At 51.8% G+C, this 16,383-nt stretch overlaps 1 long non-coding RNA gene across 1 annotated transcript in view; it reads right to left on the minus strand.

Annotated features, from left to right (window-relative positions):
• Nucleotides 1–40: 40 nt before the first annotated feature.
• LOC102484350 (uncharacterized) overlaps nucleotides 41–16,383 on the minus strand; it is an 18,080-nt gene continuing 1,737 nt past the window's right edge. The window contains exons 2-3 of the long non-coding RNA XR_337627.3: nucleotides 4,635–4,737; nucleotides 41–79 (exon numbers count right to left, since the gene is read on the minus strand). This is a non-coding gene — a long non-coding RNA (uncharacterized LOC102484350). The remainder of the gene's footprint in view (nucleotides 80–4,634; nucleotides 4,738–16,383) is intronic.

Consider the following 16,383-nt stretch of genomic DNA (forward strand, 5'->3'; position numbering starts at 1 on the left):
TCTTTCTTTCTTTCTTTCTTTCTCTCTTTCTCTCTTTCTTCTTTCCTTTCTTTTCCCCCTTCCTATGGGGTACATACACCTGCCAGAGAGAAACCCAGGGAGAGAAAGTGAGAGATCACCCATCAGGGAGGCAGTCATGCCATAATCCCTTCTCCTCCATTCTCCTCTTGGATTTTGGGCACACACACACACACACACACACACACACACACACACATTCCCTGAGTGTTTTTCAAGCTGCTGGGTTTAGCACTTGAACCACTCAGTCAGTCATATGGGATCCAGCCACCTCTACCTCCGAGCTACCTGCTTGCCCCAGCAATGGCTCTTTCTATCATCTTGGTGGCAGGGGGGTGTTGGAGGAAGCTTATGAAGGCTGGGAGACTCTGAATAGAGGCCAGACTTTGCCCCATGTGAACTAGCCTTCCCCTCGCCTGGATCGCCGAGTTCTGCCAAGCCCAGCCCTCTGTGCCCCCTTCTCTTATTCCCACAGTGATCCTTTGCCCTGCATGGCCTTGTGGATTCCAGATAGCAGAGTCTGCCTCCATTGGCCTTAATTTGTTCAACTGTCTAATAAAGAAACAAAACCAAAAGTAGTCTAAGGTCTTGGATATTCATCCTGCTTCTGACATCCTTCATTTGTTCCCTGGCCCCGCATACCCCAAGTGGCTGCCTTTTTTCAGATAACATTTTCAGAGGCACAGAGAGGTTAAGAAAATTACCTAAGTGTGGAGAGCGGCCAATCTGAGTAAACATGATGACCTTTAGACACATTCAGAATTGTAGTTCCATGAGCTATTGTTTGTATGTTAATACACTAGCTGCCTGAAACTGCAGAGCAGTATCGGTTTAAAGGAAGCCACATGTGCTTATCAGAATTCTCCCCAAAAGATCAGAGAAACCACATGATGCCAGTTGTCTTCATGTCTTCGGTTAATTAACATCTGGAAACAACTGGCCTTGCATTCCAGAAAAATGCATCCATATGGTGCACCACTTTGCCAGGACTTGTAGGCAGAATGTATTTTTCTGAGTGGGGGGAAGGAGGGCTTTGGATTAGAAATAAACATACAAATAAACACACAAAGACATACAAGTATAGAAAAGCAAGGATCGAGTGGGCCCAACTTCTCTGATGGAGATAGTCGTGACCTTGAATTGGTTGTAGGTTTATTCTTTTAAAGGGCAGAAAATGGGGGAAGAGGAAATGGAATGCAAAGCCAATTGTTTTTGGATGTTAATAAGCTGAAGATGTGAAGACAAATGGCATCAGGTAGTTTCTCTGATCTTTTGGAGCAGATTCTTCTGGGGCAAATTCTGATAAACACCTGTGGCTTTCTTTAAACCAATACTGCTTTGCAGTTTCAGGCAGCTAGCATATTCACATGCAAATTGCTTTCATCGCTGTGCAAATGACAGGTCACAGAACCTGTTTCTGCATGCGTCTACAGGTCATCATATTTGCTCAGACTAAACACTCTCCACATCTAAAGTCACACAGTGAGTGTATCGGGTAGAGGCCAAACCTGGACACAGGCTGCTGGGGCTGATCACATTTCACAGTTTTCACAGAGGGTGACCACACAGCCCCACCCTCTTGTGTTATGTGGGTGTGAGTGCTATGTGCTCCCCAAAGCCCCATCTTTTAGGCTCCTCTTCTTGTATAGCCACAAGGGCATGGGGTTACCTTCCCCTACCACAATGCCTCAGATCTAGAGAATGGAGCCTATAAGGTCCTTCCTGTGAGCAGCAGCACTGTGGGGTGTGTGACCTAAGCAGGGATGCTAAGGAGCACAGTGATGACAAGCAGGAATATGAGCCCTCTGGCCCCACGTGCACCTTCCACAGTGACTCCATTCCAGTGGGAGAGACTGGGAAGAAGCTTCCCTCCCCTGCCTGCCATCAACTGACACCCACAGGTAGGCGGTAGGGCAGTGCTCCCATGTTGATGCAGTTCCAGAGCCAGCCTCAGCAAGACCATATGACCTGTGGCATGGAGCCCTTCCTGGCCCAGGGAGTTGGCCAAGGGGGTCTGGTATAGGTCAAGAGTACCCAGGCAGTGCCATGTGGCAGGGAAGCCTGTGGCTCCAAACTTCCAGGGCGCAGGTCCCAGTGCAACAAATGCCATGCTGGATAGTTATTTAATCTGGAAGGGCCTGTTTCTTTACCAATGAAATGGATGAAAGTAGTGGTTGTAAGGTTGTTGTGCCAATTAACACATGAAAGTAATCAGCATGGAGCCTGGCACAGAGAGAGGGCTCATTGAGCAGGAGTTGTTACCTGGTTAAGCAATCACCTATCCAAACATCTATATAACAAGGATTTAGAATGTATTTAAGTCAATACTGCTCCATGATAAAGTACTCCAAAACTTTAATGCTTAGCAGCATTAAAAAATTTTTGCTTATTCTCCCAATCAGCTTCTAAGGATTTAGAATCTGGGAGTGGCTTGCTTAGGTGATCCTGGTCCAGGGTGTATCATGAGGCTGCTGTCAGGATTTGGTCAGGGCCGCAGGCACCGAAGGCTGGACAGGAGCTGGAGGATTCACTTTCAAGAAGGCTCACTCGCATGGTGGCAAGGTCCTGCTGGTTGCTGGTGGGAGGCCTTGGTTCCTGGCCATGTGGACCTCTCCAGAGGGCTGTTTGAGTGTTCTCCCAATATGGCCACTAGCTTCTCCCTGAAGTGATCTCAGAGAGTCGGTAGAAGCCACAGTGCCTTTCCTGACAGCCTCAGAAATCATCCTCTGGCATTTTCACAATGTCCTATTGGTGACGCAGGCCCTGCGTGCTGTGGCAGAGGGGACCCAACAAAAGTGTACAGACCAGGAGGAGATGATTTCTGAGAACCATCTGGGAGACTGGTTAACCATGTTACCCTTCAGGGGTAAAACTGAGCACAATTGCAGTTCTTGCTCCCACCATCAAGTGTGACTATGTGTGTGTGTGTGTGTGTGTGTGTGTGTGTGTGTTTGTGCAGTGTGTGCAAAAATCAACAGCAACCTAAAACACCTTGAGACACATTTTGTGAAGAAACAAAGAGGGTGGCAAGAGAGTGTGTAACAGCAGTTACAGGGATGACTGCTTTGAGGAGGAGATGTGAGACTGAGGCCCGAGGGTACCAAAAGTCTTTATAGGCTGGGGAATTGGCCAGGCAGGGTAGGAGGAGAGGGAAACATGCTCCAGGCAGAAGGGACAGCACCCCAGAGCCTGAGAGGTGGCATTGTGGTGGCTGGTCTTCTGTGCAGGATCTCTCTTCGACCTCAGTTTCCTCATCTACACAAGAAACAACAGTTCCTACCTCCTAGGGGTAAGAGGGACTCGGGGAGACACTGTGAATGAAACCCTTAGAGCCACATCTGGCACCAAGTGGCCAGAGTGGGAGTGTCATTATCGTTATTCAATAGTGGCATGCAAGGTGACAAAGACCTGGCCCTAGTTGTAACTGACACCTGACATCAGTTGATGTTCTGTTCTAAGCATCCCATAATGGCAATCTCAGTTAATGTAACACCATCACCTAGGACAGAGATGGACTCCCAAGCCAGGTGTTAGGACACCCTGAGGATGGGGGTGGGGAAGCGGGAGGGTGATGGTCTCTCTGCACCTGTAGGAGAGGGGGCCTGGGAAGGCTCTCCCCAGGAGTGATACAGGCATCTGGGAAAATGAGGCCAAGAATAGAGGGGAGAATGTTCCAGGCAGTCACCCTGGGTATGAAGGTGCCTGCACGATCCGGGTAGAAGGAGTGGCAGGGAGGTAGCTACAGGGATCTTGGCATAGTTCCAGGTAGCTGGAAGTCTGGGCCTCTGTGGACACAGGAAGGAGATGAGGGGGGGTGAGTTTGCTGATCACACTGGAGCTCGCTGTCCTGTGGTGTGAGGACCAGCGAGCAAAAGAGCAGCGGGACAGACAGGTCTGCGCTGGAGAAGCTCCCTCTGGCTGGGGATGGTGACAGTGAAGCCAGTGGAAACTTGGGGCCAAGGGAGAGAGGCTCAGGGAAAGGGCAGGGGTAGGAATGGAGGGGAGAGTGAGCTCAGAGAGGAAAATAGACGAGAAGGAGGAGAAGGAGAAGATGGGGCCTCCTGCCCTTTCCAGGCCCTGACCAAGTCCCCTCCTTTCCAGGGGTCAATCCTAATAAGTTTCCTACTGTCCACTCCCTGACCTCAAATAGGACTATCCCAACCCTAAGATAACACTTAATGTAAGTACAGGTTTGTGGGGCCCCCTCAGCATCTCTCTCTTAAATACTACTTCAAAGGTGGCGATCATTTACAGAGCACCTGTCGTATTCCAGGCACTTCATCCCACCACACACACACCACTGCGTGTAAACTTCACAGTACCTGGTAAGGTAGGCATTAGGGATCCCATTTTACAGATGAGAATCTTGAGAATCAGAGAGGTTAAGCAATCTGCCCAAAGTCACATAGCTAGTAAGAGTGGGTCAAGATGTTACCAAATTAGCTCACGTGTAGAATGTGTTTAATCTGGTGCCTGACACACAGTGGGCACTCAGCAAATGCCAGCTGCTCCCCTGTTTTTGTTAATCACACCAGCTAGCTCCATCTGCCTTCAGAGGCCATGGCAGTCCTGGGAGCTTTGTTGGCCTCTCTTGTCCAGTTCTTATGGTCTGTTACCTGTTTGCCCCACGGATGGTGGGATCCAGAGCAGGAACAGGGTCTCTGGTTGGTATGAGGTCCTGAGCACCCCTCTAGGCAGGATAGAGGACACGGTCAGCACCTTGTTGAAAGAGTGAGCGATATGTCAAGGTCTTGTCTTGAGGTAAAGAACTGTGTTCGTCTCTCAGAACCATGGGGGTTCTCCAGGCATGCTTGTCTCTAAGACTGAAGAGTTTATCACCATGATATTTGTTCCTACAATGAGGGGTTTCTCCAGCCATATTTCCCTAAGAATGATGGGAGTTCTCCCGCTGTGTTTGTCTCCAAGAATGATATTTTCCCCATGTTATTTGTTTCTACAATGAGGAGTTTCTTCAGCTATATTTCCCTAAGAATGATGAGAGTTTTCCAGCCGGGTTTCCCTAAGAATGAGGGGACTTCTCCTGTCATGTTTGTCCCTTAGAACCATGGGGGTTCTTGGGACCAGCAGATGACGTAATGATTACATCGCTGGACTCCCACATGGCCAACCACAGTTTGGGTCCTGGACCCAGAGACTTGAAACTCACACTGGGCACCTGTGTGTGTGTGCCTAAAACACCCAGAGGAGAATAGAGAAGGGACTGTGGTGTGGCCATCCCCACTGGAGGGGGTGATTTCTTGCTTTCTGTCTCTCTGTCTCTCTGTCTCTCTAGCAAGTGCCTATACCCTATAGCAAAAATCTCTCCAGAAAAAGAAAGAGAAAGAAAGAAAAAGAAAAAAGAACCATGGGAGTTCTTTCTGAGGAGCTGGTTATACCTCTGGCCAAGGCAGTCCACATCTTATGGACCTATTCTTCTCTTCCTGAGGATCTGCCCACACCCAGGTCCTGTCAGTGACGCCCTCTTCTTAGTGCCAGGCTATTGGCTCTCCAGGCCACGTCTGGGGGAGCTCGACTACACAAAGGCACCACAGAGAGTTCATTGGTTCTGAACTCCCGGAGGCTGGACAGGCTGTCTGCCCAGGCTCAGGGCCAGTCCTGTCTCCCTGCCAATCTCCAGGTTTGCCTCTTATGGATGAACATCATTCCCTTTCTGGCTGCGATTTCCTCAACTACAAAACGAGTATGATCATTTTGATCACCTTTAGCTCAGCTTCATCAGGTTTCTGTAAGAATCCAGCTAGATGAAGGAGGGAGACTTATCTCCCACTGTGTCTTTGTGGGTCCTCGGGGCTCCAAGAGGAAAGTACCATGTCTCCTCAAGGCCGCTAGATGGCATCAGTGAGTCACCCGTTTCCCCGAGGGAGACTTTCTTATCTCCCACTGTGTCTGTGGGTCCTCGGGGCTCCAAGAGGAAAGTACCATGTCTCCTCAAGGCCGCTAGATGGCATCAGTGAGTCACCCGTTTCCCCGAAAGCGCCCTCAGGAAGAATGCCACCCCGGGGCTTAAGCCCAGAGGCCCTCAGCCACCAACCTCCTCCCACTGGCATGAGCCCCTGCAGACAGGGTTAGGAGACATACATAAGAGGGCCAGGGGTGTGTGGGGGATTCCAAGCCAGGCTCTACTCTTAAGTATCCTGGGTCTTGGTTTAGCAAATAACTCACTGGGTGACCTGTGCATGTCACTGGACTTCTTTGAGACTTTAGGTTCTTCCATCTGTGAAACAGGATAATAAGTCTCTTCTTGGGCATCAAGGAAATAGGATGAGATCGAGCACTTAGAGTCCATCTGCCTCCTGACGTGGAGCAAGCTGCAGCGAGCATGACCTGTCACTGGTCATTCCTACTATTTTGAGTATTACGCCTCAGAGTCTCCTCTGGGGAGAACCTTGGGCAGGATGCCCAGAGATGTGCATCTGCATTTGACTGTTCCCTCTCTGTGTGACCTTTGGCAAGTCACTTCCCGTCTCTGGTCCTCTGCTTGACCTCAGCCAGCCTTGAGAGGCTGGGAGTGTCATGGTAAAATAAGGGTTTGGGAGTGAGGCAGACTCGGGAGTGGACCCTGCCCGCCCCTTCTCTTCCCGGAGGTGTGGCTTCGACCGGACCGCGCTGGGCTGGTGTGGTAATTCTCTAATGACGCGCGATCGTTTGTTCTCACACTGCCTTCTTGGCTCCACGGCAAGTTCCGTGAGGGCAAGCTCGGGCGCCCGTCCTTGCGGGTCGCCTACATAGACTCGGCACTCGGCTTGGGGTCTGGCATGAAGGAGGTCCTCAGTAAATGAGAGCTGTCGTTCTCGCCACCACTCCCACTAGACACCCTCTCAGAATCAGCAGGCGTCGCACTCAGGGCTTCCCCTGCGACGTGGCTAGCCATCCTGCCATTGTCTCTGTTTTACAGATGGAGAAACTGAGGCCAGAATAACTGGGTCCTAGCCCAAGGCCACACAGCTACAAAGTGACAGAAGCTGGGATTTGAACCTGAGCTCCACGACAGATGTAGCAATCTGAATAACGTCCCTCCAAAGGTACCCACGGCCTAGTCCCCGAACACCTGCCCGGGCCACCTTCCTCATCAAAGAGAACTTGGCAGATGTGGTCAAATCAGGTGTGGAGACAGGGTCACTACCCTGGATTGTCCCGGTGGGCCAGCTGGAACAGCAAGGGTCCTTTCTAGGAAGAGGCAGGAGTGGCAGAGTGGGAATAAAGGAGAGACGCTGAGTGTGGGAGAAAGGCCTGGCGACGGGGGAACAAGCACAGCTTCTGCTCCGGAAAACAGAAAACTGGCCCTGCCCGCACTTTGAGGCTGATTTTGGACTTTGGATGTCTAGACTGAAAGGTCAGAATGTGTGTGCTTCGAAGCCACCAGGCGTGTAGTACTCTGTTACAGCAGCAGGAGGGAACTAAATGGGGCCATGTAGAGTCCAACAAGGGCCTGGTGTGTGGTCGGAGTCTACCCAGCACTAACCTTTTCTCCTCTTCCAGCTACAACAGATGAGAGGGAGGAGGGAGTTCTAGAATTTTCCAGCTCAACCAGCCCATTTTACAGACAGACAGCCTGAGGCAGGAAATAGGCAACCACTCAGCCCTCTCATGCAGAAGTGAGTGAGGAAGGGAGCTGTCTCCTGGGCAGGCCTTGGGGTGCTTGGTCTGGCCTCCAATCATCTAGTCCAAACCCGTTTTCCAGGTGAGGAAACTGAGGCCTGGTGTTACGTGGGAGATTTGACAGCTGTGTCCCAAGCTGACCGTATGTGCAGGTCCAAAGCCCCCAGTGAGTCCTCCTCTTCCAAAGGCCCTTCCCCTCCCCCTCCTGAGTGAGGCTCCTCCAAGTCTATCCCCAGAAGGCAGGGGCCAGCAGGGTCTGGGAAAGCCAGTCAGGAGCAGGCCCAGCTGTGGCGGGGGAACAGGAGAACAGCTCCTTAGCGGCCTTCAGCCTGGGAAAGCTCTGAGGCCTTCCTGTCCCCGCCCTCCCTGCCCCTCCCAGGCGGCCCTGTCCCCACAGCTGTGAGCAGTTCCCTGGAGGCAGCATCTTTGTGCTAGAGAGGAGGGACTTGATCTTGGAACCCCCCAGTGAGTGGCATCATCCTGGGTTATCCTAACTCCTGGGCTGGTCTATGTGACCGCGAAGTCCCACTGGGTGTCCTTGCCCAGACACCTGGAGGCATAGGGAGCCCTGTAGCACCCGGGAGCCAGGCCCAGTTCTTTGCATAAAGCATTTTCATGCGTCGGCATCAATTCTCAACACAGCCGTGTGAAGGGGAGCCTGCTATCGTTCCATTTTCCAGATGAAGAAACTGAGGCTCAGAGAAAAGAAGGGACTTGCCACGGTCAAGGCCCCATGGTGACTGATCTAAATGCATGAGTTCCCATGGGATGACCCTGGATGTGACGCTGGCATGCCCTGGACTTAGCCTTGCTCTGAGCAAACCACTTCCTTCCTCTTCTGTAAACTAGGAGGTAATTAGAGCAGCCGCCTCATGGAGGTGCCGGGCAGAATGAGGGGTGAGCACTGTCCCTGGCCGGCTCTCGCCATCACACTGCATTGGTTCCACCTGCGTCGCCTACTGAGGCACGCCCTGGGTGCGTCAGAACCCAACGATCCCTGCCCTCAGAGCTGCCATGTTGGTGCGTGGGAAGGCAGCCAATGAGCCAAGGAAGTACTGTGCCTTCAAGAATGTGCTAGAAAGTGATTAGTGTGGGGGAGTGCTAGGGGGACAGATGGGGCACGCTAGGGCAGGGTGGGGGTTGCCGTTTAAACAGGCCACGCAGGAAGTGTGGGGGTGGCCACGTGGGTCCCAGAGGAGGAGCAGGCTGGGTGGAGGGAACGGTGAGCGAGGCAGGGATGCCAGCGTGCTCTGAGCAACATCACAGGGACCAGCGTGGCCCAGGTCAGTGAGCAGGGGGTGGCAGGGGGACTAGTGGGAGAGATGGCAGGGATGGGGCAGAGGCTGCAGACAGAGCCAGGGCTAGGAGTCCTCGCTATTGACCAAACCCTGACACTTTGACATAGGCCCTACCCAGGTCACCACCTGAGGAGTGGCTACCATCCAGCTGCTCTCGCCTCCAGGATCCCTCCCCAGAGCCCCTCCTTTCCCCACGATGCTCCTGGAGACCGGAGAGTCAGACTGTCAGAAGGAATCAGCACTAAGGGGAACCACAAGATCATCCTGCTCCAATTACATCTGAGGGGAGGTGGCTGGAGAGGGCACGCACACATCCATCCACGCATCCATCCATGCCTCCCTCCCAGAGTGACTCCCCCTCAGTGCAGCAACCAGGACATTCTGTTCCCCTGGCCCAGACCCAGGGAGTCCCCAGGGGTGCCGGCCGGGTTTGCCTTGGCTAAAGGCCTCTCTAGCTGAGGCCCTTCTCTGCCCTGGTGCTGGCACCAGGTCTGGTCAAAGCAGGGTTACCTATTGCTCTGGTGGTGGGACACAGGTCCCCTCCTGAGGCCGCCCGCCTATACTGGGTGTCGAGTGTGTGGACGTGAGAGTAAGGGCCTCGGCCCCCATGTTCCTCCCAGTCCACTTGCTCCTCGGGCTCCCATTCCCAGCAGGAACACAGGGCTATAAGCTGTTCTCACCGCCCGCGCCAGGGCTGCCCCAGTGGGCCAGGAGCTCCCGTCCTCTTTCCCCACCTCCTGCACATCCGTGGCAGTTCTGAGCCACTGGCAGGTCCTCGGAATGAAGCATTCAAGGGAAGGAATGTCTGCATCCATCGACAGCCTGGTCTCCAACCATCTGTCCCTGCCTGCCCATTGGCCCACACGGTCGTCCTAACCCACCTAGCCACATCTGCATCCATCTCCAGCCTGGTCTCCAACCATCTGTCCCTGCCTGCCCATTGGCCCACACGGTCGTCCTAACCCACCTAGCCAGGGCCCTACCCACATGCCCTTCCGTCCCCCACTTGTCGGAATGACCACCAGTCTTTCTGTCTGATTGCTATTGGTCCATCCAATAACATCTGTGCATCCACCCATCCACCCATCTATCCGGCCAGATGGCTGCTTGTCTGTCTTCTACGCTCCCTCCTTCACCTACTGGTCTGCCCTGAAGCGTATCGCTGCCTGCTCCCTGTCCATCCTCCCGTCCTCCTCTCCTCCTGACAACTTTGCTCCCCATCCAGCCTCTCTTCCACCTCCTTCCCACCCCTCTCCCTGCTGGCCTCCCTGCCTCCTCACGGGCCTGCCTATGGGCCCCTCTACCCCTTCGTGCAGCTGGGTAAGCGGGGTCCAGCCTGAGTGCTCTGCCTCGTGACAGTGGCATCGACAGTCCGTCACGGTCACAGGGCGTTTGTTTTGCAGGCACTTTGCCCACATTCTCACTGAGTCCCCACCACAATGTATCCCCATCTGGCGATTGAGGAGAAGAAGCTTGACAGCTTCAGCGAGACCACTGTCACATTGCTTTAGTCTAATAGCCACTTTCCAAGGGAGAGACTATTCCCATGTTGCAAATGTGGACTCTGGAGCCGGGCGGTCTGCCTGGAGTCGCAGCACCGATGAAGGACAGCCAGAGTTTGGACCCAGTGTTCTGGCTCTGACCAAAGAGCAATTATGCTCAGGGTTCTGGAGCCTCGTGTCTGGGGTCAAATCCTGGTTGCATTACTTCGGAGCTGCGTGACCTTGGGCAGGTAACCCAACCTCTCTGTGCCTCAGTGTCCTCAGGTCTGTCAGATGACACTAATACCTGCTTTTCAGGCTCTCTGTGGTTCAGAGCGTCAAGGCGTACCCGTCACCGAGTACCATGGGATGAATTACTCGTGAAGTAGATGAAGAAAGGGAATCTCAGAGAGGCAAGGAACTTGTCGGGGTCAAGGAGGGCGTGCAGACTGGAATCCGAGTGGTCTGACATCGCGGCCCTTGCAGTTAATAGATATGAGGGGACTTCAGGAGGTTCACAAACAAATGAAATCCAAGTGCGAGCTTATTTCAGTGCAAAAATCTCTGAAATCAATGCAGCTTTTCCTTTATACACATTCTTCCAAGGAAGACCTCTCACATGCTTAACGTATGTTCTTAAAAGAACCCTGAGTCTCAGTTCTGGCATAGAGGGCTCTGATTTTACTGGGGGATGGGGCTGGCCCGGCTGGTCCCCACGGTTCCCTGTCATGTCAGACACCATATCCACCATGTCAGAGGCTTCTCTGGGAGGCCAGTGCAGGAGCCCTGACCGGCAGGCTGGCATGCCCCAAAGAAGCTGCAGTGGTGGAGGAGGGGAGAGGAGCACGTGTGAGCCCCTGGGCTTGTGCACATTCCCACCCCCCACCCCAGCAGCCCACAGGGAGCAGCTCCCGGGGCTCCCTGCACAGCCCCTGAAGGAGGTGCCCCCGCAGGCTCCCATCTCCCTGGGTGCCATGTGACACCTGCAGGCGGTGTGGGAGGGGGGAGGAGATGCACTCCCGCTGACTGACATGACTGACAGCTCTGGTTCTGGGGCGGGAGCTCCCGGGCTGCAGCCCTCCACCCCAAGATGGCTTTTCAGAGACTAGAAAACAGGTGTGCCTTGCTGGGTCACTTCCTAACTTAGCGTGAGCCGGGCAAGCTCCTTCCCTCTCTGGGCCTCGCTATGCTCATCCATAAGTGGGGACAGCTGCTCCTGCCTTGGCAGATTGTGGTGAGGTGACAGGAGAAGGCAGGTTTGAAAAAGAGCTTGTCCAGACCAGACTTGAGACGGCGCTTCCTTCCCAGCCCTGGTTCCCTTTGGAGGCTGGGAAGGACTTGGGTCTGGGACAAGAAGTGGCATCCTTTGGCATCTTATCACAGGTTCACAGAGCAGCTGAGGCAATGGCTGGAACCCTGGAGTGCACTGGGTTGGCCTGTGTTGGCGAAGAAGCCCCAGATCCTGAGGGCAAAACCACTCTGGGACTCCACTGCTCTGAGGAGTGAGCTGCTTAGCCCGCTCCAGGCCTTGGTCCACCCTATCATCCACCGGGCCCCCAAGCCCTCCACCAGCTTTAACGTCCTGTGAGTTGGGTGGATACCTCAAAGCCTGCAGGACCAGGGGTCTTCTGGGCAAAACTGGGGGCTAGGGAGGGTCGAGTGGGGGAAGCCTGTGCATACTGGCTCTTCTGCTCATTCCTTCAACAAGTACCTACTATGTGCCAGACCTGGCGCTACAGCAGTGGCCACAACCACCACCATAGGCAGCAGCCACTCTGGCAAGGTCAGTCAGACTGCAGGCAGCAGGTGGCAGTGAGTACACCCAGGAAGACCATGTAGGCGAGGAGAGGTGGAGTGACCCAGGCACTCACAGGTGGGAGGGCCAGAGGGGGCCTGTTGCAGGGAAGCCAGGACCCCAGAGGGAGGCAGGTGGGAGCATGTGGAAACCGCAAGCAAGTGCGGAGCCCGAGCCCGTACCTGTTGCCATGTTTGAGAAGCAGCAGGAAGGTCCTGGGACTGGGGTGCAATAAGCCAGGAGATGAGGTCAGAGAGAGAAAGGTAAGGTGGAGAGAGATGATGCAGAGCCTGGTTAGGGACCTGGGCTTGGGGCACTGGAGAGGAGTCCCCTAGGCCTAGCCTTGCTTTAATGTGCTGGGGAGAGTCTTAGAGATCATTCCTTAGACTCCCCTGCTCCAAGGTTACCAAGTATTTGCACTTAGCACGGGCAGAACACTGAAAATTCTGAGTTCAGCCTAGAGTCTTTTTATAAAAATTATTTATTTAATTTATTCATTTATTTATTTTTAGTTTGACCAGAGAAAGCGGGAAAGTGAGAAAGCAAGCCACCGGGTCAGACTTGAACCACAGTCGGCCACATTGAAGTGTACAGCACCTTAACCCTCACGCCATATGCTGGTCCAAAGAGTCTTTTAAAAAAATAATTATTATTATTTTATGTAACTTTATTTATTTACTTATTTTTATTTTAATTTGACCAGAGAGGGACAGAGCAAGTGAGTGTGAGAGAGAGAGGAAAAGAGACAGCAAGCCACCAGGTCCAGGACTCAAACCATGGTCGGCCGTGTGAGAGCCCAGCATCCTTAACCATCACGCCACCTGCCTTAAGGGTCTTAAAGCAGCGAGAGGCCCTCTGGTCCAGTCCCCTTGGTGGACAGAGCCCACGTTGCAGATGAAGAGACTGTGGCTCAGCGAGGAGTGGGTCCCTTAGGGTCCCCCGGCTGCAGAATGCCCACACCCTGAGACACACTCTTCCCTCTTTGGCATACTTTCCAAATGATGTTTGGGAAAATTAGTCTCAGTAAAGACTGCTAAAAAGGATGAGTTGGGGATGTTTTTAGCTGCCCGTTAGCTAGATAAAAGGTTCTGTTGCTACAAAAATGCTCTTCTCGTGTATGCTGTAAGCATCCATCAATTTCGAAAATTATCTAGCCTCACTAAGTAGAAACGAGGGGCGGCTTTGTGAACTTGAGACGAGGAGGGGCTTTTGTGTGTTGTCAATGGTGGTTTACTCATGTCAGACTCTTTTCCTACCCTGAGTATAATGTCTCAAATTTCAAGGCAGCAGGGATCATTTATTTTTCATCCGTGCAGCCCTGGCAGAGTAGGCACACCATTAACATTCACTGAAGAGGAGGTTTTCTGCTAAATGGCCACTCAGAAACTTACAATTGTATGGTCCTCTGTATTCATACGTAGGTGGATAGGCATAGAGTATGTTTGTTACATAAATTAATTGATGCAGGCTCAAAAGTCTAAGTGACAAGTAGTCAGGAACCATCAGTTTAAGATTACTGCTGAAGGTAAGAAGTAGTATTTTTAGGGGAGCATTACATAGCAAGGAAACAGCTGAAAAGCTGACAAAAATAAATTCTAAATGTGGGTTCCTATACCCTGTGGATAATGCCAACATCCTCCTCTGGTCAAGACTCTCACCCTCAATAGGACCACCTCCACTTTGTTGGGTTGCCACATACGTTCTCAAAGTTAATTCCGTTTTCTTCAGGTTATACTGCGTAACAAGCAGCCCCCAATTTCGGTTTCTTGCAGCAATACACATTGATTTCTTGCTTGTGTTACATTCTGTGTCAGGGAAACCAGCTGCTGCAGCTCTGGTCCAACCCATGGTCAGAATCAGTTTGCCCACTTCCCCCCATGTCTCTCACATCAGAACCAAGGTTGAATGGGATGTTCTCATGGTAAAGGGGAGGAGCTCAAGGCATTTGGAAAAAAACTTGTAATATCCCCTTAGGGCTCCCACTGGAAACCATCACAGTGACAACTTAGGTCCACATTCTGAGGTGTACATAAAGTCACATGATCAACATCATGTGGGCAGAGATGGTGTTGAATTTCACTTGCTGAACAATAAAGCAATTTATTACTGGGATTTAGGGAGCCATAAGTGCAGTGATTTGAACTATTCTTGGGAGAGCCTTGTGGTTCCCAGGGACTCTCTAATCCCTTTGGCCCATTGTGAATGAGAGGAAGCAAAGAATACACCTGCATAGGCGCCAAGACTCTCACCCTGAACAGGACCACCTCCACTTTGTTGGGTTGCCACATACATTCTCATTTGAAACCAGTATTAAAAAAGAATGCATTGGGACCAGCAGATGGTGTCATGGTTATGTCGCTGGACTCCCATGTAGTTGACCACAGTTCAAGTTCCGGATTTGGCAGCTTAAAACTCACACCAGGTAAAAAACAAACAAACAAACAAACAAAACCCTCACACCAGGTGCGTGTGTGTGCATGCCCAAAATCCAAAATCCCAAGAGGAGAATAGAGGAGAAGGGATTGTGGCATGGCCATCCCCCTGGGGGGTGATTTCTCAATTTATGTCTATTTCTGTCTCCTGGGGGAGCACACATATCCTATAGCAAAAATCTCTCTAAAAGAAAGAAAGGGAAAGAAAGAAAGAAGAGAGACAGAAAGGAAGAAAGAAAGCAAAAAGCAAGCATTAAGGGGCCAGCCAGTGGCATTGTGGTTAAGGCAGCTGGATCCCACATGGCCAACTCTGTGGTTCAAGTCCTAGACCCAGCAGCTTGAAAGAAGGTAAGAAGTAGTATTTTTAGGGGAGCATTACATGCCAGGGTGTTTATGTGTACATCACCCAAAACCCAAGAGGAGAGCAGAAGAGGAGGGATTGCAACATGACCATCCCCGCCCCCCCCCCCCGGGAGGGTGCTTTCTCACTTTCCATTTTCTCTCCGTCTCTTGGTCAATGCACATGCCCTGTAGCAAATTTTAAAATAACAACAACAATAATAACAATAATAATAAGTTTTTAAAATCACGATCTAGGGGTCGGCAGGTGGTATGGTGGTTAAGGCATTAGACTTTCACATGGCCGACTGATTTGAAGCCCGGACCCAGCGGCTTGAAACTCTGACCACTGCACGTGCATGTCTATCTCAAATCCCAAGAGTAGAATGGAAGAGAAGGGATTGCAGCGTACCTATCCCTCCAGGGAGTGATTTCTCACTTTCCCTCTCTGTCTCTCTCCAGCAAGTGCACTCACCCTGTAGCAAAGACCTTCAAAAAAAATCATGGTCTAATCCATTTCTCCCATATTACATAAGAGAATATCAAGGCCTCAAAAAGAGGAAGATGAAGCTGCTCAGTGGCAGAGCTCAGTCACATACCCAGCAGGAGAACTCTATATGACATCCCAGGTCAATGTATAGTCATACATTCATTCAACAAACATGTGCCACCCAACAACTCCAGGCCCAAGTTTGGCAACTGTAGCATTTTCCTTCTTTCAATCTGTACATTCACAACTTCTTTAGTGCTTGGTTCCTTCATTTATTCCATAAATATTTTCTGAGGCCTGTTATACTATGTCAGACCACACTGTAGGCACTGTGGACATAGCAGTGAACAAAACCAATGTCTGGGTCCACAGAATTTAGTCTGGAGGAGACACAGATAACAAACAAAATAAATCCTCTCTCTCTCTCTCTCTCTCTCTCTCTCTCACACACACACACACACACACACACACTAAGTGTGATAGGTACTACAAAGCGAAAAAGGTAGGGAGAGAGTGTAGGGAGTGCCCAAAGGGTGATTTTGGACAGAACAGCTAGGAAGACCTCTTTGAACAAATGAGGTTTAAGCGGAGACATGGGTGAGTGAGAGGTGAAATCCTATGAGTATTTGGAAGAGGAGGCAGCGGGCTAAACAGATGCAAAGGTCCCGAGGTTGGACGTTCCTGGTGAGTTGGAGGCACAGCACACGGGCCTGAGTGGATGTGTGGCAGGGATGAGGCCAGAGATGTGGCGCGTACCTCGGGGGCCCCAGAAGGAGCTTGAGCTTGTTGCTGAGTGGGTAGGAGGCGTTAGGAACATTTGGATCAGGGAAAGGAGCAAGAACTGCGGCAGGGAGACTAAGAAGGAGGCTCTTGCCACTGTACCGTGCACAGCCAGGATGGAGGCAGTTTA

Source organism: Tupaia chinensis, unplaced genomic scaffold (genome assembly GCF_000334495.1).
Source record: "Tupaia chinensis unplaced genomic scaffold, TupChi_1.0 Scaffold148234_1, whole genome shotgun sequence".
NCBI lineage: Eukaryota > Metazoa > Chordata > Mammalia > Scandentia > Tupaiidae > Tupaia > Tupaia belangeri.